Here is a 22224-nt window from a genome sequence, read left to right as displayed (position 1 = left end):
CTGCACAGAGTGGGGACGACTACGCAGGAAGCCGGTTAAGTTAAGGGTCTCATTTCGCGCCTCGCTGCGCCGCTGAATAAGGGGATTAGACGCGCCTCCGCGCGCCCACCGATCAGCCGGAAGACGGGGAAGCAAGAAAAGCGGAGGAGCCCAATTACTACGCACAATGGCTGCGAGGACAACAACAAAAAAGGGATAAAGACAGCCCCGAGCCGAACAAAGGCGGTGTAATTGAGGAAGCGCCAGAAGCATTGGAAATTAGCAGGCGAAAGTAGTGACGGGAAAAGCGGGGGCATATTTATCGCCCGACAAAACAGGGCGAGACAGAACACAACAAATACAAAAACAGACGCGAACAAAAGAAAAAAAAAAGGCCGCATAAGCTGTCTCAAGACTCCCCTTTCAGAACACAATGCTTCACGTGCCTTTTGTTGTTTTGTCGCTGCATTTTCGCGTCAAGTCGTCTTATGTTCTCTCCTGCACACTTTTGTTTTGTCCCGTTCTGTCATGCCCCAGGCCGACCTGCTTTACTGTGTTTGGCTGCGCTCTGCAGAGTACTGCTCGGTCCTGCCCCCATCCTGTCCCGAGTACAAGACAGAATTGCGGAACACAAAACAAAGCCCTACCAAAACGAAGCACAACTGAAAGAGAACGGAGAAACACAAAACAGGAGCCGACAGTTCCTAACAGGTCAAACCATGACAACACAAATAAGTGCACGAAAAGCTCTGACGTAACCCGACAAAGAAGCCATACAAACAGCGTACCGAAAGCGGAGCCCTGAAAGAACCCGTGGGTCGCTTTTGTTCTCTCCTTCTCAGTTCCCCGCCTACATTTCTTTAACCCGACGCAGTTAATAATTAAGAGATGGCTTACAATCACTCAGCTCCCCAAACACTTGGCAGGTCTGGAAATAAACAAACAAAAACAGGAGGAAACAGGTGACTAGGGTCCTTGCAATCGTAATGACAAGCATTTTGTCGCTATCAAAAAAGAGCGATATTTTTGTAAACGAGGCTTCGCCCCAGCAAGCCCCACGACGTCTTTTAATTCATTAATTACATAGAAGAATTGGTAATTGCGCTTGTTCGTAGTGGTTCCTCAACATGTTGAAATAGCACAAAACTGACGCGACACAAGAAGGAGGAAGTAGACCGGAAGCTCAGCTTCCTTCTTTCTTGTAGTGTCCGTACCGAGCTCGCGCTTCTTTAACATGTTCGAGAATATAATTGGTTACACACGGGAGCACGCAGTAGTCGAAGTTGAAAGTGTTATCCTACAGTACCCAAAAATTTATTTCTACATGCCCATTTTTTTTCTCTCTCTCTCTGTCTCACAGAACCCTCACTCTCGCCCGGCGGAACGGGCGCAAGTATAGCAGTGCAAGAGGCGACGCTACCCCAAGTGCTGTCAGTCTGCTTGGCAAAGTTCCCGAAGGTAAGCCCCAGGTTCCCACGAGGGAGCCGACAACTCCTGACCGCCTCCACTTACGCTAGGCTGCAACGTGCCACAATGCGAAGCCGTGGGAAAGACGGAACATTCAGCTCATGGGGAGCCATTCGATTAGGGTGTGAAACGTTTGCGTTGGTAAATGAATTAATTGCGCTAAAAAGGGAAACGCGGACGAAGTGAGGGTCCCCCTTTTTAGCGCAATTAATTTATTTAGCAATGGAGTACCAACGTGCCCAGGACGCTACCCCTATTACGTTTGCTTTGGACTGGGAAAACTTCATGGGTCCTGCGAATAAGGTCCTATTGCTAGGTCTTTATGACTTGGCCGGAGTCGTCACCGCAGATGTAGCCGGCCCGGCTAGGGGCTCCCTGCTCCCCGTCACCGGGTCGCCGGGGTTCCGCTGCCTGGCCAGCGCCACGATGAGTCGCTGGACAGCCTGGAGTTGAAGATTTTGATCTTCAGTCCGCACCGCCTCTTCGAAGGCCGGCGGAATTCTTCTTGGGTTTGATTCATCTAAGTATGCGAGGCAATCCCACACGATGTGCTCGAGCCTTGTTGTGGCTTTACGACTCAACCGACAGGTGGCATCACGGTATGTCTCCGGGTGCATCATATAGGGGCTGAGGACCGTCTTTGTTTGGAGTTGCCTACAGATGACCGCCTGCTCCCTGCTCAATCCTTTGCAGGTCGGCGGCAGCGTGAGTCTGGAAAGTTGATAGGCCTGAGTAATTTCTTTGTAGGTAGTCCTCCGGTCTCGTGTGCTCTGCCACAAATGCTCCCCGACACTTTGCTCGGCGCGGTTAGTGAGTTCGCGCGCACGAGCGTGTGCGGTTTCACTATGGTTCTCAGCACGTCCCGACACCGTCCCTGCATGTGCCGGAAACCATTTGATCCTTGTCTTCCCCGTGAGGCTTGGTCGTCTTCATAGTATTTTCTCCGTTACGGGGGAAACCCTGCCTCTGGAGAAGTTTTTGACAGCTTGCCTGGAATCACTCAGGACCGTTGAGCAGCCGGGATCTTTTGTGGCCAGCGCGATCGCCACCTCCTCTGCTTCCTAAGGACTGCCGCTCACAACGCTGGCCGCCGCTCGGAGGCTGCCCTCGGCGTCGACCACCGTCATCACGAAGCCCCGTTCGTTGTAGTAATCTGCTGCATAGACGTAGCGGGCTCCAGCGTCCCCGGCGTGTACCTCCGCCAGTGCCTTGACCCGTGCTCGCCGCCTGCCCTGGTTGTACTTCGGGTGCATGTTGCGCGGGACTGCATCTACCTGAATTTTGTGCCTGAAGTATGCGTGCCTGCATTCTAGCCAGCCCATCCCAGTAACATTGCACTGGTCTCGCACAAAATGATCGCAAAGACGGAACGAAGAAATTACGAACAAAAATGCAGCTTGCTGCACCCTTCAATCATCGCAAGGGCCTTCCAGTTGTGACAGTAATCACGCGACCTTCGGCGACCGCGTGGGTGTTGCAGCGCCGGGAAATGTGAACGATGGAGACGACCCACTTTTCCTTCCGGCCACTCCCAATTCCCTACGACAAAGCGAACTTTTATGGTTGGGGCTGGAGGAGAGGCCTTGCGATGAAAGCATTCCGAAAAAAATTTGGTGACGCGATGATGACGACGATGTCGATGATTACGTTGGTGGTGGTGGTTGTAGCGGTGATTATTATGACGATTATTGAGCCGACAGGGGAGCGTAGCTTTTATTGCCACCTCCTTAGCTTCGGTAGATATAATAAGCATCGTGTATGGCAACCATACCTCGGCAAAGTTGGCCCGACTCACACAAACTCACTCACAAAATTATTTTGAATCACCATTCACTCAAACTCAGAGTCATTGCTGCGCAACACATCTGCGCTCACACAAACTCACAGCGAGCGCAAAACTCAGAACTCACTCGGGCTCAGAACTAAAAATGAACTCAGGAATCAAATGGACCCAAAACTCAAATGGACTCAGAACTCAAAATGGACTCAAAACTCAAAATGAACTCAGAACTCAAAATGTAGTCAGGACTTAAAATGGACTCAAAACTTCAAATGAACTCAAAATTCAAAATGGGCTCAGAATTCAGAATGGACTCAGAACTCAGTCGGGCTCAAACTTACCCAAGCTCAAACTCACCACGCCAGACCAGGCAAGCGCTCACTCAAACTCAAACTCACGCGTGAGTTTGAGTCCAAATATATGAGCCTGAGTGAGAGTACTCATGAGTGAATCCCGCCGACCTGTGATGGCAACACCATGTGGAAAAGGGTGGCTGGGGTGGAGAGATAACAACGGAGTAATGATAGAGGACAGTGTATCGATAACGGTGACGACAAAAATACATATTACAGAAATCCTTGACCGAAGTGGCGTGGGCGAAAAACAGGTATCTACACCAGACATAAAGAAATTGCGAAACCACAGAAAAGTGTGGTGTCTGTCACCCATTGGTTGCGTAACCACTTTATTTAATTGAATGACACTAGTCCTGCAGCGTGTCGGCTAGCTGCGTTTACTCATGAGCTCATTTCCGTATACAACAAGAGCCAAAAGCCTGCCTGCGTGCGCGCGCTTAGTTCAATCAATAGTTAAGTATGACGGCGCATGGTGACAGCGGCTCCGAGAAATTATGATCGATCGAAGTCAAGTACTTCGCGCACGCTTAATACTTAACTCGCCTCTGACGTTTCGACACGACGCATGGAGCACAAACCGAAGAAAAAAAATGCGGCAACCATGACAACGTTCTCGGTAAATCTCTTTTTAATCGCTGCACGACGGGGTGGCTTCCAGTTCAGAGGATTTGCATTTCGGGAAGCCTGGCATGTAAAAGCAACAGCAGGACGGTCAACAACCACTGAAGAAAAGAAAAGTAAAACAAGTGTAAGCGTCAATCCTCGTTCGCTTTTAACATTATTGTTGTTTTGTTTCTCTTCTGAGCTGCGGACAACGTTTCAGCTTCCCCTGGTTCAGTCGACGCGAGGGGTTCGCGCTGGAAACGCTCCCGCTTGACAGGATCACGAGCGCCGGGAATATGACGAGCACGCTCTTTCGACCAGCAGAAATTGAGCTCTCTTAGCTCCCTCCGTATTTTGAGGGACAACAACTCATACCTCGTAACCACGGACCCCATTGTACATTCGTTAAGCCTGCTGATTCCAGTAGCTCTCGGCAAACAATCGTGATTGGACTCTTCTATCCGAAAAAAAAATAATAAAACAGGCGTAACACAGCTCCTTCGCCGCCGCTACAACTTTCCCGTCTCATACGAGACTAGAGCAGTGTGCTGCAATATATCCGCCCGTTGAAACGAAATGTTCCGTCGCAGTTAGCCCTGAAAACTACTTCCCTAGAGAGCGCCACTAAAGGGGCGTGGCATTCACGCAAGCAGAGATCTCGCGGCAAATTATGCCGGAAACTCGCGGCGACCGCGTGGAAGGATGTACAACCTATACACACTTGCAGTGGAAGGATGTACAACCTATATTGTGATGAGCTATATGCACAATTATTCTTCCTCAGTTGTTTCGTATTGCAAAATGGCCACTGGGTCATAGCATTCAAGTGCGCTTCGCCGCAAATCCTGCAAGTACTGTCACTGAGCCACCGATGGCAGTTTCGCTACACAGAACGCCTAGAGATGGCCAGGCACCAGGGTGGGCACCTCGATTATTTGGCAACCCCGTCGCAATCACAGCCAACAAATCTGTGACCAAAGCTAGCTCCTGGTTAAAAGTTCCGCTGTCTATCCTGCGACGAAACTGTTTTGCAGTACTGTCCCGCAGTCCCAAGAGACGCAAGCTTTCTACAATGAATAAAGTTTACTAGAGCGAACTTCATTGGGTGCCTAAAGAATCCACCAAAAGGGGACGTCGAAGCAGCAGTCAAACAGAATAAGGCGCGCAGTCGAAAGGAAGCGGATTTGAATTGGTCGGAGTTTGATAAGCACATACTGATATCAAGCACATATTGATACGTTCACCAGATGAAGAGCGGAGAAGGTCGTCGATTATCTTGGATAGAAAGTACCGGCCTCGATCAAAGCAGTTGTCTAGGGTAGCCGTGAAGGAGAATCGTTTGTAGAAACACCCAAACAGATCTTCGAAAACATTCTCGATCACGGTAGAACATAAGATCGTGCGCAGCGCGTTACACGTTTTCCTAAAAACAATAAGCGGACTCGGGCATGACGACCGCAACAAGCGGATGCTCGCTTTTAAAATGCACATGGTAAGATAACTATGGGTGGCTAGGCGCTGAAAAAAAATACAAAAAAGCATTTCCCCAAGATGGATCGCCGGTGTATTTTAATAGGCGCGCGAGCGAAGGGTAAACCAATGGACCTAGTGAACGCTTGGCAAAACATTTGTTCGGTACATTTCTAATGTTGTGCTGAAAAGCATCTAAAATCTTCGCGAGACCGTAAGAAAAAAAAAAAAAAAAAAGGGAGAAAGACCCCGCCCTTAGACCTGTAACACGTGCACCTCCTCAACACGAGTCTTTTAAAGGAAAAGCCCACCACCAGGTAGCAAGCGCGATCAACAGGTATGGAGGAAAAAGCGACGCATTCAGCCAGAATTACTCGTGTAGTCACGCTGCATACCACCCTCTACATTCAATGAAGTGTAGAACGAAACGACAAACAATGCAATGGCGTTAAAACTTCGCTATAGTTATTGTAATCCATTTATTTATTCGACACAAAATTATCGCATGACAGCACGTCATCACCGCTTTTTTTTTTTTTTTTTTTGAAGGACATGGGCCGATTGCAATGATTGTAGGGACGTTACTACAGTGCAGCGTCCTTTGTTCGCCTATTTTGTTAATTTAGCGCGTTAGTAGTGTGCGTTTTTTATGTTTTCTTTGTATGCCTGCTTTGTACTGTCTTTGTACTTACCATGGCCACGCCTTGTGTTTTTCTACTTTTCTTCCTATTCCTCTCTCTTTTATTATGCACCGCGGTCCTTTCTTCCCCTTTCAATTCCTTTATCTCCATCCCCATGTGTAGAATAGCCAACCGCACAATTCTCTGTTTAACCTCCCTCCCTTTCCTGGACTTTTTCCTGGACCACCGTCTGCCCGTTCGTTCGTTCGTCCCTCCCTCCCTCCCACCCTCTCTCCCTAATTTCTTTCGCCCTTCCTTGTTTCCTTCCTTCATCAATTTCTTCCTTTCTTCCTCCCTCTTTCCCTCAATCCTTCCCTCCCTCCCTCTCTTCATTCATTCATTCATTCATTCATTCATTCCCTTCCTCATTTCTTTCTTCCCTCATTCCTTCCTTCCCTCCCTCAGTATTTCCTTCCGTCCTTCCTTCCGTTGTTTTCATCCCACTAGGCGCAGCTTTGGATATGTCGAAAACATCAAACGCCGCTGGCAGAGGACTGACGCAGTCGAAGGCTATTTAAAGGGGTCGCCATTTAACCATGCACAAATATTGGCTGACGGTAACGAGGGGGGAGAATTCTTTAGTGGAAGCATAACGGAGTCGATTTGATTGATTGTTGGTTTTACGCGCCAACGCAACGCAGGCGATGAGGCGCGCCGTAGTGGAGGGCTCCGGATTAATTTTGACCACCTGGGGATCTTTAACGTGCGCCGAAATCTCGTGCACACGGGCGTTTTTGCTTTTCGCCTCCATCAGAAAAGCGAGCATAACGGAGTCGGCGGTAACGAAGCCGTGCACGCATCCGGCCGCTCATTTGGCGCGCCTACCCAACGCGTTCCCGTAACAACCTTCGACGAGTAAAACCGAACACCCGGCTGTAGCAAATACTTACTCGAGGCTAATTTCATTCGATGCCTAGACGCAAAATCTCCGCAATAGCCAAAACAGGAAATCCACACAGCGTACCGCGTTGCCAAACACAGCGCGATAAAAGCTAGAAAGACATCTCCCCCCCCCCTCCCTACTTCCGGGCAAAGAAGGAATGCGGAGACGTGGGCGCACTATACGACTAAAGCCCGGAATTGGTCACCAACTACCTAAAAACAGAACTACATCGACCGGTCTTGGAACTAGAAACAACAACAAAAAAAAAACGGTCAGCTCCTATAACAGACACAGCTAACACGCCAAAGCCCGCACGTTTTGAATCAAGCTAAAAGCAAGTTAGGAAGTAAAAAAGGCGGAGTGAAGAAAAGCATAGAAGGATGTGTGAAAACCAGAAAGAAAAAAAAAAAAACAAGACGCAAAACAGCGTGTATGCAAAACATAACGAAGAAAAAAAAGCAAAAAAATGCGGAGCGAGGGGGGGGGGGGCGAAGTCGATACCACAAGAGCAAGAGGAGGCGAGAGAAAGAAGCGCGAGATACGCGATCAGCAACCAACAGGCCTGATGAGAAACAGCTCATCGACCGCGCGCATCCGTGCCCGCCAGCGGCGGCGGCAACACCACAGCGCGCCGAAACAAACAAAAACGCTAGCAGGGGAATAGGCAGGCTGTATGCGTTCGCGTTAAGTATACGTTCCGAGTGGCGGGCGGCGAGCAAGAGGGCTTCTCCGCACACACACGGAAGCTGCAGAGAAGCGGCCGCACGCGTAGCAACGCAAACACACAAAGAGAGCGCCCGCATCGACCGTAGGTCCCCCCTCGTCCAGATCGTGTCATCAACTAATCAATCTCCTCGGCTCTGCGAGAACAACCAAGTATGCGCGCAACGTGTGTGCGTTGCTCGGAACCCGTCTTTTTCGAGCTGCATTCTCTCTTTTTTTTTTTTTTTTTTTGCCTTCCGTTTTGTCCGTTCTTGTTCGCCCGACGGTTCCCGTTGTAGCGCCAGCTATGCTCTTGGCATCTTTTCGAGCAAAACCTAATTATATGCGTCACACCCGAGGGCAAGTTAGAGGGGAGATGTAAGATAAATGTGCGAGACATTTGGACTATCATCAGCGTGGCTTTTGCTCGGAGGAAAGCTGGAAAAAGGGGGCGGCGCTAGAGCAGGCAACGACACGCTAGAGTGTACAAGTATTACTAGATGACGCTGAAATATTAACGTTGACAAAGTACCAATATTGCTGGAGCGTTTCTTAAAATTTGCACATGTGAAGCTCCTAGTTTACATTTCCCTCAAGTTTCACTTTTACTTTATCGAAGCCGACACTTCGGCCCACGCGCTCAACGTTCGCCAACCCCTCTCCCTCACGCTCGGACGAGACAGAGTAAACTCGTTAGAGGAAAGAACATTAATTAGCGTTCCATCATCCCTCCGTGGCTACGTGTCGTCCGTGAAATTATCCGCTCTAAAACAAACACGAAAAAACCCTTACAACCATTTAGAATCGGTGCTTTCTGCAGTGCAACTTTATTAGAGATCGTCCTTTTCGTTGTTTAACTTCCCCCCCGTCTTTCCGTTTTTCTTCTTTGAATCATCATGGCTGCCAAGTGTTTCGTACACACAGAACTGCATGATGCCGTTTTAGTTTTTTTTACAGAAGCACGTTGCCCGTTTATCCTATCAGCATGCGAACGATGGTCAGCGTTAGCGGCAATCTGGAAGGCCGACTAAAAATGACGTCCGCAAATGGGAAGCAATATTACGCAGCCTAGTTTTTGGCGATTTCCGAATCGCACGAGCCGAAGTGCCATTGCTTGATTGGTCTCTTTTCTGCCACCCCTCCTTCCCCACTTGTTTCTTCACTTTCTGCAGGAGCTTAATTTCCCGAATACCAATTCTCTTTGATGCGTTTTCATAGGAGGGAATTAACGCCCGCAGACAAAATCTCATTCGTCCCTTGAAGCGACACAAGTGCACGTCGCTGAGCTGTACCATGACACAGCAAGAAACGCAAGGGAAATGACAGCAATTACTGAAAAACCGATGTCCGGTTATTTTGTTGTTGTTTTTTTCGTGCTCCTGTCTCATTATCATGATTTCCTGGCCCCAAACCATTATTGTTTCGCGCAATTGGAACCGCAGTATATAGGGTTAACACAGGAGTGCGCGTAGCCTTTGGCACCATCAGAGAAATCTAGCACCGACTTGACGTTAGGCCTAACACTGCGCGCTAAAGTCTGACGTCGCCGAATTGTACGCGCGAGTTTCAAGTACTATAACCGCTTAACGTTGAATGGCACGTCGTTAGGCTCAACGCAAGGGCTTCCAAACGTGAAGTTTAAACTAAGCCATGACCAGGGCGATCATCCGAGGTTCTTAGTGATACTTAGTAATACTTAGCTCGCCGAAAACTAGGGCATAACTCCAAAGGCGTACAGAACAACGCTTTGCACAACGACTAATCAACTAAATCATTTGTTCCCGCCAAGAGGTCCAATCAATCAATTAATCAATCAATCAATCAATCAATCAATCAATCAATCAATCAATAAAATCAATCAATCAATTAGAGCGCAAGCACTATAGGGAAGTTTTGAACTTCATTGAGAGGAGGAGGGTTAAAAGAAAGGTCGTACACCCCCCCCCCCCCCTTCCCCTTTTAACCCATACATCAGTGCGGCATTCGACACCACTTAGAAGCAACGGATGCAGCTTTCGCACGAAATTCCATAGCTAGCATAGCAAAAGAGCCCGCTTTTTATCCCTTAACAATAGTTTAGACGCCGCCCTTCCTTTTGCCTCTTTTATACTTCGCCCAAAAAGACGCGCTTTCACCAAACGTAAACGCCGCCGAACCCCTTGAATCTTCTTCCTCTCCCGATAAAACGGCAAAAGGCAAGCAATCATCACGGCTAACAAAATGGTACAGCAGCAATAAGAAGCGCCCCATAATGCTGAGTTCTACTACCGCGAACGCAACAGCGTAGAATGCTTTGTTTACAAAACAGGAGCGCTAGGCAAGTTGCACGAAGCGACTTGCGCCCCGGGCAGGCAAAAAAGAAAGAAAAAAAAACGGCGAAATAACTTTGTCGAGCGACAAAACTATTTTACTATTTTTATTTCGCATATTCCCCTCCCCCCCCCCTCCCCCCCTCCCCCCCCCCCCCACCCCCTCCACCATCTGCCACTTTCGCGCTTCAGTTAGCACGGCGCGTCAATTAATGACGACTCGGGAAAAGAGTAAGTCTTCCACGCCGAAGCTTTTTTCAATTTCACGGGTCACTTCACTATTGACTGCCGCCGCCGCTGCTGCTGCACCAAAGGCGTAGAGGTAGTAAAACAACAACTAAAAGAAACTCGAAGCTGCGAGGGCAGCCGCGCCATAATGTTTACCGCCCCAACTAGGAATGACGCTCGCGATAAAATAAAACTGGAAAAGAAAATTACGGAACTTTGTTTACATCAATGGTGCGCAGAGAATCCGGGAAAGACAAAAAAGCAAAACAGAAAAGGAAGAATAAACCATAGGTGCGTCATTCTTTTTCCAGCAAGCTCCCGAAATATCTGATTTTTTTTCGCCTACTCAGAACAGCTCCTTTAACGTAATCAGTGTCATTTAATTTTTTTTCGTCTACCTGTTAACACGACTTCCCTGCTTTCTTTTTCCATGACAATGTTCGTTTTCTAAACGTTGAAAGCCCCTTTAATTAAACAAACGAAACGTTCTCGCGAAGGATCACAAGAAAGCACGACGAGGAGAGCTTTAACCACCACGCCCTCCTCCCTTCCTTAACTCTAGATAAATTACCGACCAACGGAACTGTTTTGTATCTTCCTTTTTTTCGCACAGGATGCAGTTCTCGCCGGCCCGGTTCTGGATCCGACGATGCAACGGAAGTAATTAAATTTTTTGACCCGTAAAGTTCGAGTGAGTGCGCCGATGGCAACAGCGCTATATTGTAAATATTCCCACTTTATCCCTTTTAGTCACGAATTATTATATCCACTGCAGAAAAATTCCATACTTGGAGGTTTAGCAGTGTCAAGTGTCTAGAGGTAAGAAAAAAAAGTTCAGTTTCTCTAGAATACTTATTACGCAAATGGCGTCGCGTCCTCATACGGAGACACCATTACTCAATCTTGCTTTTCTCTATAAAAAATAATAAATATCCTGAGGCAGTTTACAAACAAGGAAGTGAAATAATAATTTCTCCACGCTGCCACAGCCCAAGGGCTCACGGCCGACGACTAAGTTACACAGCTGGTAAATTGAATAAAGTTTACTCTCTCTCTCCCACATGAAAGAGGTGTTTTTCGCCTTTATAACTGATTTACGCCGCAGTAAAAGAGAACTTAGGGAACACCGGAGCTCCCGCAAAACTTGGCGGTGTCCATTTTGAAACGACGTTTATCAGTGTGGTTCTGCCACTCCACATCACATGGTGCTACCTCTCACTTCCGTAAGTTTCGAATATCAGCCGCACTGCTCTGCAGCAGGAACTATTTTCGTTTTCACGAGGAAAACGACGACGAAGGTCGCGTCTCTATATGGAGACACGGTGACTGAAGGGGTTATGCACGTCTTAATCCGATTGCAACACAAACTGGTATTAAGAAAATCAACTACCCTTCTGTCGAAAGGACAACGCTGGGGGCTTTGCAAAATCAAGTACAGCACCAAACGAACCACCCCAGAGGCGAACACCTGTTTCTTACCTGCACGGTTTACTGAACAGCGATTGTGCTCTGTAGCGCTTTACTGATACGGGCCCTACATGGCGTTCCCTAGCGTTCAGCCATCGTCGTCGTTAGACGGAGGGGCACATTTTCTGTCTAATTTTGCGCGTCCATGCATCCCTATCCAAACTGCTTCGACAGTGCCGTAATGGCGCAATCGTATAGACGTCGGCTTCATAACGCGAGGGACTCAGGTTCGACTCTCCGACCACAGGAAGCGCTTAAATATTTCACTTCACCCGCGATCGTCATCATCATCGTCAGAGAAAGTTGGCTTTCCTGCAGTACGTTTTGGGTGGACTGCAGACGACATCAGTGAGCGGCTGAAAGCTTCAATTTAGTATGTTGTACGTAAGGTATTCCCTTTTTTTTTTAAATAAGCACGACAAGCGCAGCAATTGATTTCAAATGCTCGATTGTGAACTTGGAAACTTCCGAGCGGGTGCAGAGAGAGAATTGCGCAATAGAACACGTATGCCTTCCGTTCTTAGCAGGAACCGCTGTCCTTCTGAGGGGGAAATTAACCGACAGTCTTTAAATTAACCGGCAGACCGACTCATAATGCAAAGTTGCCTTAGCGCACAAACTGCACGTTCTCACGGCTTGCTATCCGCTGTTGTGAGGGTTGTGAGTCTGCGTCAGTTCTGTTTCGTTCGTCTTGTCCCGTCTTTTACGAGCAGTTTTTTTCTCTCCTCGAAATTCAACACCGACTATCTCAACAACCAGCTGTACCGGCTGGGTAAACTCTCCATTTGGACTGAAAGTGAAAATAGTGCGAAGGTAAACTTCTTTAAAGCGTTCGGCAGCGGTGTTCCTGTTAACGAGATACGCATGTCGGCGCAGATAGATACCCCGCTTTAATCGATTCGTTTTTTCAGCCTACATCTCCACACAGCACGCTTTTCCAAACAAGGCGGGGCTAACTCCACCTAAAAAGGAAAAAAAAAGAAAAGGCGTCCTTCCCTCCCAGTGGCAGACGTGACTCTAGTGGACAGATTACGCAGTTGCCCATTGGTCACCGGCCCTGATTGCTGCCGTTGTCGCAGGCAGAAGCGACCAACGGAAAGACGCAATCTGACTACTGGCACGACGCTCATCATTCTGCGCGATGCCCTTTACACCGAGTCGGTGCTGGGCAAGCACACCGTGCGCGGTAATCATGACGTAATCTCGAGTTCAAGCACACTTGCTTACCCCTTACTTCCTCTGCCTTCCTTTATTTCTTTCCTTCGTTGATCCTTTATTTCTCCCTTCTTCCTTTCTTTCTTTTGCTTGCTTTCTTTTTTCTCCCTTTGTCGCTCGGTCTCTCACACACACTCACACTCACTCACTCACTCACTCACTCACTCACTCACTCACTCACTCACTCACTCACTCACTCACTCACTCACTCACTCACTCACTCACTCACTCACTCACTCACTCACTCACTCACTCACTCACTCACTCACTCACTCACTCACTCACTCACTCACTCACTCACTCACTCACTCACTCACTCACTCACTCACTCACTCACTCACTCACTCACTCACTCACTCACTCACTCACTCACTCACTCACTCACTCACTCACTCACTCACTCACTCACTCACTCACTCACTCACTCACTCACTCACTCACTCACTCACTCACTCACTCACTCACTCACTCACTCACTCACTCACTCACTCACTCACTCACTCACTCACTCACTCACTCACTCACTCACTCACTCACTCACTCACTCACTCACTCACTCACTCACTCACTCACTCACTCACTCACTCACTCACTCACTCACTCACTCACTCACTCACTCACTCACTCACTCACTCACTCACTCACTCACTCACTCACTCACTCACTCACTCACTCACTCACTCACTCACTCACTCACTCACTCACTCACTCACTCACTCACTCACTCACTCACTCACTCACTCACTCACTCACTCACTCACTCACTCACTCACTCACTCACTCACTCACTCACTCACTCACTCACTCACTCACTCACTCACTCACTCACTCACTCACTCACTCACTCACTCACTCACTCACTCACTCACTCACTCACTCACTCACTCACTCACTCACTCACTCACTCACTCACGCGCGAACATAAACGAAGCCCGTCCGTAGACACAGCCGGCAGCACAGACACGGATATGTGCTTGTTTCCTGTGAACTTTCATCTGGTCTGCGGCTCTGTAGGGGAAAATTGAGGCGGTGCACTCGTGACGAAAGCAGAGAGTTTAGAACGGCAGCACCGCAGCCGGTGTGCACAGACGCCGCCGAGCGAGGAAAAGTGGCGGCAATGCCCAAGGGCAGAAGTTGTTACAGAGCAGGCGCTGGGCGTCAGAAATGGGCTCCCAGTGGGGATTAGCAGAATGGCAGTAAGGAAGAGAAAGATTTCAGACCGAATCGACGTGTTCAGATCAAAAGGGGGACCCACAGACACATAGAGAACGACAGAAGGCAAAGAAAGGGACGGCACAGAGACAGCAATGAGGTGCAATGCACGATCCAAGTTGTTGTTTGCGAGGAAGCAGCGGCGTTACCGCGAGGCACGAGAGAAACACGTGCAAACATAGCGGGCTAACTGGACATAACGCCAGGCGCCCCGCCAAACCGCCAGAAGCAAGACGGCGGCAAAAGTTTAGAAGGTATCACGCAATGCGCAAAAGTGCTCAAAGGGGGGAGGGGGGAGGATCATACAGGAGTTGATCGCTAAGACGACTCCACCACTATACCGAGTTTCCTTTCCTAGTAATCATAAACTATTTCACCGTGCAGTTGTGAACAATTTGAAATTACTGTCTGTCGTGAATAGTTGGGTCTCCAAGGGAGGATCATGGCTACAGAAAACGGCTGCAACTCGTGCTTTGTCGCAACCATCCCGAAACGAGTTGAGTGATGTTGGACTGCCCAAGCGACTACAAAACCGTGAAAAGCGTTATCTCATCATGTATCACGAATAACCACTAGTCGTAGTTTTAACAAAAGTGGCACAAAGCCGCTGCTCCTAGTATGAACCAGCAGCATCCCAAAGCGACCGTGAAACGGACAGCCATGTGTTTTTCTACCAGGATAAAACTGTAGACCTTAAAGCATCATTAGCCTATGTAATTGATATGTACGCTGAATCTCAGATAATTAACAATCGAGCTTTGTTTCTTGGACGCCCCAGTAAATCGTGTTTTGTGTCGCGCATACTCTTCGCTGCTCTTTTTTTTTTCTTTTTTTTTGGGGGGGGGGGGGTAATTTTGCTCGAAGCTGCGCAGTAACCTTCCTCCGAGGTGGGTGAAGCCCCTTAGGGGCTCGGCCCGTCGGCGTCTAATGTCGTCGTCGTAACCGTCGTCTAATGTAGTCACAGTGCTACAACACCGGGAAACTTGCTTACACCTCGCGCTAGAATGTAACGCATACTAAAAGAAAACACCGGGACACTCGTTCACGCCTCGCGGTGGAACTCTTCGTGCTTCAAAGACAAGAGACTTTTACAGTAAAGCTATATACCTCTACCCCCCAACGGTTTCATCTCCATTAGCAAAAACGCCAAGGCACCAAGAATACGCTTATACACTGCATGCTTCGCCCCTCACCAGTTTCACGTTAGTGGAGATATGGGCCGGGATTTTTTTTTTTTAATTTGCTACCAAACTTTCAATGCAAAAAGTATACAGTTATTCCCGCGAGCAAGTTCAGACGTTAAACGAACATAGGCAATTTCACGAGAACGACATAGAAAACGTGGCCGTAGATAGCGGCAACGCAGTAGGAAACAATAACGACGCCGTCAAACTTGTTCTAACCAACGGAGAATAAGAAGATGAATCTAGTAAGGTGAAAGAGAATGCGATAACTGTTTAACAATGCACACGCGCCTGCAATAAAAAGTTTGCGCGAAAAACAAACACTGCCCAGCGAACTCCCACACGAGGGCCTCAACTCAAAGAAAGGGGTGGCCGTAGCAGGGATGGGGAGTGGGGGAGAGGGGGCGTTATACAAAACGCCGCGCACACAATAGAGGAATAATGAACCAGAAAGCAAGATAATCTCCACAAAAATAAAAATTCGGGAGGAATGCGAAGATTAAGAGACCGGTCAGACAGCTGGGAACTCTCCCGTTCATTTCAGCGCTTTTTTTGGGTGGGGCGGCTAGAGCCCCGCGAGCCGAAAATGAAAAGGCGAACAGCGCCTTACGCGGGAGCGGGAGCTCGGTGAGATCGAAAGCAGCCAGACGCAAACAAATTAGACAAAAAAAGGGTACTAGAAAAGAACCAAACACAACGTACAAAGTGTACGAGATGGAGAAAGGAAAAGGATGGAAAACAACCCAAAACGAAAGAAAGGCGAAAAAAAAAAAAGAAAAGCAGGTAGGCGGCGAATGGGGTAATAAACTGCACGGGCGAACAAAGAAAACGAGTTTTCAGAAAAGAGCGAAACCGACGTCCGGACAAAAGTAAATATCCGGGTTAAGCGTACGTGACAGCGATAACAAAAACGAGAAAAGGAAAGAAGCGAGTGTAATAAAAGGAAGCCCCGTCTCGTTCGAGCATGGTGAGCGGGTGTGCCCGAGCAACGTTAGCAGGCAAGAAAGAGCGCCGGAGCAGCGCGGGGGCGTTATATGGCGGAGGCGACTGCAGCCTGGTGACTACTATACTGGCCTCAGAAATAAATAAAGGCCGCCGAGACGGTATTCGACGCCGCCGCCGAGGAAAGTCAATATATGATGGGAAGTTAAGAAAGGACCCGCCCGCCGTCGGCAGCGGCCGCCAACCGGCCCAGCGGAACGCACGAAAAAAAAGCAAAAGAGAAGAATGATAAAGGAAAAAGGAGATACGAGAAAAACGACCTGATGGTGCGGAGCACAGAGCAAAATATGCGGGCGGTTAAAGGATGCTGGAAAATTAAATTAGCCGAAAGAAGGATCGTGGGAGGAAGTCAGAGGGGAGAGGGGGGGAGGGGGGGGGGGGGCGTGAAAGAAAGGATAGAAATACTTTTGCGAATATGTATATTATTACTTCCCTCATTAGGCGCCCTGGAAGGTATGTATATACGAGACTGGATTAAACTGGCAGACGGGAAGTTACGCGACGTCGACGAGCATATTTATGCTACAGCGGGATATTCCTATCGAGCGAAATATAGTATTGGTGAAGGGAGCAAAAATGTATTCCGGTGTCCGATACTCGGCACAAGAGAGAATAAAGAAGGCGGTTTGTCGAGAGAAAGAACGCTGTCATCGTAATCGCATTATGCTGAAATGCAGCCACGGAAAGATAGACGGTGTGGATTATTAGCGCGGCGACAGCTGGTTAACGCTATACTAGCGCTGAATCAAGACTTTTCTTTTTTTTTTTTTTTTCGTTTTTCCATTGCCGACCCAGCCCGGTGTATATAATGCTTTTGGTACACCGGCCCTACGCTGCTGCAAACGGTATATAACTCCAACGCGGGTGTTGAGAGCCCTGTCCTGCTTCTCATGCGAGCCGGTGAAGGTACCCGCGTGAAAGAAAAAAAAAATGGTTTGAACCCACGCCAGGTGTAGACCAACGACTTTGGATTACACCGGACCCGTTGGCAGTAAAATTTAGAGATTTTTTAAAGACGATAGTCTTTCCTGGGGTATACTTAAGCCTGAAAATTTTGGTATGTCTGTCTGTCTGTCTGCCTCTCTATTCAGCCGCCCAAACAAAGGATGGAATTATTGTGAAACCAGACGGCTATATGGGCAAAAACATTTCTAAACCACCAAATCTTCAAACACACCAGCCAACAGTGTTGAGAAAAAAGAAAACATTAGGTTTATTTCAGGCTAAACGTCAAAACCAGAAGTGGTATTTGCGGCGTTCGCTTAATTAAAAATGTGTGGCTATTTGATACTTCCGACAGCAAATTAAAACGAAGTGCGAGTTGGAAACAATATTTTGGCCCTAAAATACAAAAAGCGCTTGCGTCCGTGACTCGCCCCTCGCGGTGGCATTCCAAGAAGCACCGCAGTAAAGAAATATTACATTAGATGGCACGCGAGCAGTGGGACGCGGGACATACCACGCCAGCTTTCTTACGAAAGTGTTGATGAAAATCACTCGAAAGCACGAAAAATCCTGGCTCAAGTGATAATTCCTAAACATGCTTAATTAAGCGCTCCATATAACTCAAGAGTGAATGACAATATATTTTAAATCGTCGATGTTTTAGGTTGTAAAGGAACGGTCATGGATTAAACCCTAGGGGAACTCCTGGAGTGAGAAAAACGCAGCCGAGATTTCTGTGAGCCGCGGCCAACACAACCCACGCTTCCATTTAGACAGCTCACAACCTGGCAACACAGAATGATCGGCGAAAACCAAACTTATATGAATTTTATGGAAGCACAGAATTCTTAACAAGGTCGAAGGAATTGCTCCATTAAACGTACTTCACGCCAACTTGCTCAGAGTCGTGACAGCGGGTGGAGATGACAAGGTTAGTTTTTAAGAAAACTCGGGTTTAAAAACCAACCTTATAATCGCGACTTGTGCATCTAAATTAAGAATGACAGTCAGGAATATTGTACGGCAAAATATACACGGCCCAGTAACTTTTCAGGAACGTAAGCCCACCTGACTTGAAAATAGGAGCAATGAGGACCTCGAAAGACCTAATCGCATACATTTAGGCACAGGGCACGGGTTTCTTTAATTGTCTTTGTTTGTTATGGGGAGCGAACGGCGCTGTAGGGCTTTTGTAACCGCGTACCTCAAAGGAGTACTCACACGAAAATTTTACGATCCATTTTCATTGCTTTTATCGATGCTGGGGAACCCTACACAGCACTTTAAATACTTCAGCGCGCGATAACTGATTGCATTGAACGGCCTGAAAATCGTTCATTTCAATTTACTGCGCGTTCAGCCCGATATACGCATATGACAGAATCGCGGCATGACCTCACCGATTTGTGCGGCCGGCAAAAGACTGCGGAGGCCGGTGGGGGCGTTGTTTCGACCGCGCCGCCGCCGGAGATGAACGGCTGAGCTGCCTGAAGGTGCTAGGCCTACCATTGCGGCGGCAATTCGATGACCGCCTTCAATAAAAGCCCTGATGGCGACTACTATTGCGATTCCGGGCTATATTATCGCTTCCTTTTCAGTGTGTGGAACTTTATTTTTGCCAAGAGTGCCTTTCTGGGAAGCGGTTGTGACAAGCTCTGGCTACGTGTACCCGTTTGTGAATGCGCCACCGCCCAGTCGCTGCTCACAGGGCCCCGCGTGTGAAGTGACGTCACGAGTTTTTGACGAGCGGTGTCCGCGTCACTTCTTTTGGCTACCACGGGATGATGTCACGCTGCTGTCTATTTGCTGCGCGCCGCTCAGCGTGCTGTTCCGTCGGCGCGATAAATGAAATCCAATTAAAGTATGGTCTTCGCGTCGCACGCCGCTTCATTCTATTGAGCAAAGGAAGCGAACTATGCAATAATTTTAACGCTGAAATCGGTGTCAGTACTCTTTAAGGTGAAGGGTATAAGCAGGCCACCAGTCCTCTTTGTTGGTTCAGGCTCCCGCCATAATACATCGGATATCACAGTTAGTTATTTGTATTCGCGAGATCACATCTGAAATACGAAGAAAAGAAACGCGCCAAGAACATGGCGTATTAATGCATACTAGTTGCCACAGCTCACTGGGATGACTAAGGAGCTACAGCATATTCTCCACCTACGTACCAGAGAAAGGCGGCGTTTATTCCAAAGGCGTCACGTACGAACACACCCACAGGCATGCTAAGTGCACGTAGAGAATAAAGCTACAATCCTCGACGCCCTACTATACCCCTGGCGGTGATATTCGTACACGGAGAGATTACGTACTGCGTCGGCTCATCAGCATTCCTTAGCTGCACATGGAGCCTCCCAGAGAGGTAAATAAATCGACGTCCCACTGCCGCAGTAATATCGTTACACAGGTGATAATAGCAAGCACCCTATTACGAAAACAGCTGGCAGTTCGTGCGTTTCTCCGACTTTTCAAAAGCCGGAATTCAAATTTCGGGAGAATTTCACCTCTATGGAGTTGAGCCGCGTACAATTCCGGAACTGTATAGACGTGGCACCGGTCGAAGTAATCTTGTTAGGCTACCTACGTTAGAATAAACAAAATGTGAACGGTGAATGCCGAAGCGAAGAAAGGCGAATTAATTCAATATTTCAATAGAACCCCACCTCGCACTAGCCTTACGGGCAAGCTCGCCGATGCAGAAATTGCGCGATGTAGCGATCCAGTGCATGATAAATAGACTCCAATTAGCGTCGCGAGAGATTCGCCACCACCCCAGCATGCTAGGTGCACAGCACGGGCAGAAAAAAAGAAAGTGTGCGCTAAGCTGTTTTTTCAAAGACAAACGGCTGCGATTGTTTCTCAACGACTACGGGGAGCATAATAACAATGGTAATAGCTGCGTACGCGCGCAGGGCGGCGAAGCGTCCGCAAAAGGGGGCCGGGCACGTCCGGCGCTTCACGACGAATGTTTCCGAATAAATCAACCGGGGAGAGTTCCCTAGCTGCTCTCTAAGGGTCGACCGAGAGAAAATCGGGCGAAAGAGGGGCGATTTTTTTTTTCTTCTTCCCCGTCGCCTAAGAGAAGCGGGCGGGAAAGGTGCAAATTCAATTTCGTTCGCACCGTACCCTACCGCGCGCGCGTTGAGGCAGCATCGAGAACGAAGCGCGAGATAGTGTAGCAAATAAGGAGACCGATCGAAGCGCGAGGAAACAAAGATTCGGAACGCGGCGGCCCTCTTTGGCGGCAGGCGGTGATAAATTGCGCCCCGGTCATTATCCGGGACGGAAGGAGGAGGGAGGTGGCGGTGTCCTCCAAGGCACTTCCCTCGCCCCGCGCTTTTTCATTTTACCAATCAGGAGAAAAAGTTCGACGGCAGCGCCCTCTCACCTCTCGCTCCCCCAAATTCCAAATATCTTATTAACGCTGATCTTATTATTATTCTTAACATATTTTTCTTTAGCGCTATGTTTTGCACTAGCTTTGTCTTTCCTGTGTGTTCGGCTGGATACGTCATTACTGCCATTCCCCCTATCAATGTAATGCCTACTGGCTTTTCGGATGGCAAATAAAAATCAAGCACCCCTCTGTGTAACGACGACGATGGTTGAACACGAAGCCATGATCAATTGTACCTGATATATGTACAGCTTATGATAGTAGGTCATAAGGTCTCCGGAGACTTTCCGGACTGCAAAAGTAAGTCCTAGAACTGAAAGCAATATCCGACGCTTTGAGGATTATACTTTTTTTGTTTGGGGGAAGGAGGGGGGGGGTAGAGGGGAGGTAGATTAACACCCCGAAGGTACACCTGGGAAATGAGGCGCGCCTCAGTGGGGTTACCCGGGTTAATTTTGACAACCTGCAGGGATCTCTAACGTGCGCCGAAGACGATTATACCAGGACAACGTTAACATGTTGTGCTTTCAGTCATCTTTGTTAAAATTATGGGAAAAACAAAAATCCCGGGCCATCTCCACTAACCTGAAAGCTGGGGAGGGGCGAAGCATGCAGTTCATAAGTGTATTCCTGGCGCCTTGCCGCTTTTGTCCACGGAAATGAATAGTTGGGGGGTAGAGGTATACATCTTTGCTCTAAAAGTCCTGTGTCTTTGGAGCACGAAGCGTTCTAGCGCGAGGTGCTGGAAAACGAGTGTCTCGGTGCGTTCTTTTACTACACGTTTTTCCCACGGAGATGAAACGTTCTAGCGTGAGGAGTTGAAAAACGAGTGACCCGGTGTTTTAGTACCGTTTTACATGACACAACGACGACATGAGACGACGACGACATGAGACGCCAACACCCCGAGCCACTAAGGGGTTTCGCCCCCAAAAAGTGGAGTTGGGTTAGTTAGCGCAGTGGCTATTGAGGGACCGGACTAGAGGCAGCACAGGAGCGATGGGGGCCGTGAGAAGCGGAAATAAGGTGGCAAAGAATGGATTCGGACAGCGCAGTATAGGAGGAGATGTCCACCAGCGGGCATAATGATGATGATGACAATGAGGACGATGACGACGCCGATGATGATGGTGATGCTGATACACATGTTAAATGGGAGATGGTACATATTGCACATAAAGCGGGGCGATGCGGAGGGCACCAGAGGCGGGGAGCGGTTAGTACATACTCGCCATCCCCTAAAACCAACCTCTATATCCCCTTTCACACTTCCGCTGCAGGTTGGTTCCTTCACATTGTCTTCACCAAAAGATTCCCGTGGTCAAACTCTGTGGTAACAATA

The 22224-nt window shown here is 48.4% G+C and overlaps 2 protein-coding genes across 5 annotated transcripts in view; one reads left to right on the top strand and one right to left on the bottom strand.

Annotated features, from left to right (window-relative positions):
- LOC144149486 (uncharacterized) overlaps positions 1–22224 on the bottom strand; it is a 589882-nt gene that overhangs the window by 286243 nt on the left and 281415 nt on the right. The gene's annotated exons all lie outside the window — the stretch shown is intronic.
- The window catches only part of LOC144149488 (XK-related protein 6-like), a 281464-nt gene that overhangs the window by 136612 nt on the left and 122628 nt on the right, over positions 1–22224 (top strand). The window contains exon 2 of the mRNA XM_077681078.1: positions 1340–1437. The gene's annotated coding sequence lies outside the window, so the exon portion shown is untranslated. The remainder of the gene's footprint in view (positions 1–1339; positions 1438–22224) is intronic.

Source organism: Haemaphysalis longicornis, unplaced genomic scaffold, assembly GCF_048455015.1.
Source record: "Haemaphysalis longicornis isolate Haplotype H1 unplaced genomic scaffold, Haemaphysalis longicornis Haplotype H1 scaffold_8, whole genome shotgun sequence".
In the NCBI taxonomy this organism is placed as follows: domain Eukaryota; kingdom Metazoa; phylum Arthropoda; class Arachnida; order Ixodida; family Ixodidae; genus Haemaphysalis; species Haemaphysalis longicornis.
This window is presented reverse-complemented; position numbering and strand designations above follow the sequence as displayed.